At 46.0% G+C, this 3,063-nt stretch overlaps 1 long non-coding RNA gene across 2 annotated transcripts; it reads left to right on the forward strand.

Annotated features, from left to right (window-relative positions):
• The first annotated feature begins 6 nt into the window (after positions 1-6).
• On the forward strand, positions 7-2,210 carry LOC106726559. Of its 2 annotated transcripts, none has more exons than XR_001362625.1 (3): positions 7-78; positions 318-429; positions 2,050-2,210. It is a non-coding gene; the product is annotated as an uncharacterized LOC106726559 (long non-coding RNA). The 2 variants fall into 2 exon arrangements; XR_001362624.1 differs by lacking the exon at positions 2,050-2,210 and adding an exon at positions 1,873-1,886.
• The last annotated feature ends 853 nt before the right edge of the window (positions 2,211-3,063 follow it).

Consider the following 3,063-nt stretch of genomic DNA (forward strand, 5'->3'; position numbering starts at 1 on the left):
CCCGCAGGTTGCGAACCTCCCCCTCTTATTGGGGTGGGGGTTCTGTTTCAGCCCCCGGGCTTGCACCCCTTTTTATTGGTGAGGGTCCTAACAGAGCTCCCGCTGGGAGTTGGGAGGAGGGCTATGGGGCTGCGCATTTGAAAACAGGTTGGCTTCCCGGGAGAGGGGCGTGGGGGATGGGGGGCACAGTGGCCTTGGTGGCCGCAGGGCTGGGGCTGTTTCACCGAGAGCGTGAGGCCTGGGCACAGTGACCTAGTGCGGGACCGTTATTTGTTCTTTTCACTTGCGAAATGCTCCCCGCCCCCCCTCTCCTCCAGCCTCCGACTGCACGATGAAGGTCAGCTGCAAGGAATCCACACCTTTGTGAGCGCCCTGGCAGGGGCTCTGACAGCCCTCCTGGGGCCCCCACCGGCTGCACCTTAAAACCAGGTCAGGACCTCGTGATGCACAAAGCCAGTGTCCCCAAGAGAAAGTGCCTGCTTCTGGCTTCTTGGGATAAACATGGGACTAATAGGACAGTTTATGTGTGGAGTTTGCTAGGCTACTAGTGTAGCACCCAGTTATCAGGCACGAATCCAGGTGCGGATGGGATGGTGTTTTGTCAGCTGGTTGTCAGCTACAGGTGATTGACTTTACGTAGATGACCCTGGACAAAGTGGGTGGGCCTCATCCAATCAGCTGAAGGTCTTCAGAGTAAAATCTGAGGTTTCCCAGAAAACAAAACATTCTGCCTCAAGACTGCAGCATTGACTTCTGCCCGAGTTTGCAGTCTGTTGCCCTGACCTACAAATTTCAGACTTGCCAGCCCCTACTATTTCTTTAAATTCATTTCTTATATAAAATAAATACCTCTATCTCTATTTATATTTATATCATCTACAGTGGGGCCTTGACTTACGAGTTTAATTCGTTCCATGATGGAACTCGTAACTCAAATTACTCGTATGTCAAATCAACAGTGAACGAGTGAGACACGTGATGCTGGGCTGATGTTGTGGCGTTCACTGTGACGTTCGCTGCGCCAACTAGCGGTGGGGTATCTGAAGCTGGCTCGTAACCCGAATTTTAGCTCACAACTCAAAACAAAAAATTGGCCGAGAGACAGCTCATATCTCGAAAAACTCATTAGTCGGGACACTCGTAAGTCAAGGCCCCACTGTATATTGTTTATAGGCATTATTGATTCGTCTCTCTGGAGAACCGTGCAGATCTTGTGCTGAATTTGAATTGTTCTCTGTTGTGTCAGTAACTTCAGGGAGGATGACTGCTTTTCTTATTTCCTGAGGCCACTGTGCTAGGCACATGGTGGGAACATGATAAATGTTCACTGAAGTGATGGAAACCCACAGAAGCCCCATCATGCTTTTCTCATCTTTAAACCAAGTGGATCCCTTTGCTCCTCCTGTCCACACAGGACTGACTGGTCAGCCTTCTTTGGAGCCCAGCTCTTCTCAGAACCTTCTCTTCATGCTGGTTACTATGGCTGCCTCATGGCTCTTGGCCTTTAAACCACACTATGGGAAAAACCACACCTTCCTGCGGAGTCCAAGCATGCAACATGCTCTGGCCTCCTCTCACCTGTACATGGGAGTCTACTGTGCTTTTCTTGCCTGGCATCTTCAGATGATGCGCTCCCTTTCTCATCAGGTGGTGGACTCTCGGGGGAAATTCTAGGCTCTGATGCTGTGGAGTATTCATGGGTTTTGGAATCAGCAGACCTGGTTTGAGTCCTGGTTGTCATACATGCTTTGAGAACCTGAGGAAGTCATGTAACTGTCACAAGCCTTCCTTATTAGTAAAATTGGGGGGAATGACTCATAGAAAAATGTGAGGAATAAATAAAGCAGATAGTCATAAATTTTATTTAAACAGCAGTACAACATGCACGATTCCCCTAATTAAATGCTCTGTGGAACTGCGAAATACAAGGCAGATAAGGTGAGAACTACAGTACTCTGGCTCTGAGGAGACCCTCCTCCTGTAAGCTGGAACTTGTCCTCCACCCTGTTCTCACACAGCCTCCAGCAGTTCTTCTTCTGTCTCCTGTAGAAACATGCAGCAGTTCTCTAGGACCATGCCTGCCAGCCTGAAAACATGCTGGAATAATCTTCAAGCCAAACAACCAGCCCAGACGATCATCCTTCACCCTACACCAAGCATGTCAAACTCGCAGCCCACGGGCCACATGTGGCCCACAATGAATATTTTTGCGGCACAGTCAATGTAATGGTATGCAAGAAACATTTTAATAAAAATTTCGTAACTTAATTTTTACAATATCCTGATATACATAATCTTAACTAATAATAGACAAACATGTAAATTAACTGTCCCTCCGCTATGCTCACCAGCCAATCAGGAGAGTATGCAAATTAACCCAACAAAGATGGTGGTTAATTTGCATAGGTAGGGGCAAAGCGGCAGAGCGAAGACTGAAGGCTCCGTCCAGAGCAAAGGCTTGGGTCCCGGGTGCCGGAGGAAAACCGGTGCCAGCAGCCAGGGGAAGGGAAGGCCTATTGCATGAATCTCTTTGTGCAATGGGCCTCTAGTTATTAATAATGAACTACAGTGTTCGCTAATGACTGATTACTATCATCATGTTGCATTCATTTCCCTTATGCACCTTATGCGTAGGCGCACCATTTCTCTCCTCTAATACTAGCAGCGAATATTTTAGCAGCCGATGGCCATGCCATTAGTCTTGGACTGCCTTGTTTGGTGTGCAGAACAGGAAATATTTCACTTTTGGAGAACAAAGAAAAATAGGTTTATTTGTATTACACTTATTAATTTGTGCAGTTACTCAGTGTCTGGTAAGTTAACCCTTTGAGTGCCAACCAATATCCTAGGAACTATGCTAAAATTGCCAAGGCATTTTTGCTGATTTTGCAGCAGTTTAGGAAAAAAATTATGAATCGCAAGTAAATGAAGTTACATATTCAAAAACTTAAGGAAACGTTTACTACATTTGTTTTTATCTTTGACATATATTGTTTGCTGATTGTATTATAAAATACTAGTAGAAAAAAAATTTGAACAAAACATATAATGTTAAAATAGAGG

The sequence above is a fragment of the Myotis brandtii genome, unplaced genomic scaffold, assembly GCF_000412655.1.
Source record: "Myotis brandtii unplaced genomic scaffold, ASM41265v1 scaffold1074, whole genome shotgun sequence".
Taxonomy (NCBI): Eukaryota; Metazoa; Chordata; class Mammalia; order Chiroptera; family Vespertilionidae; genus Myotis; species Myotis brandtii.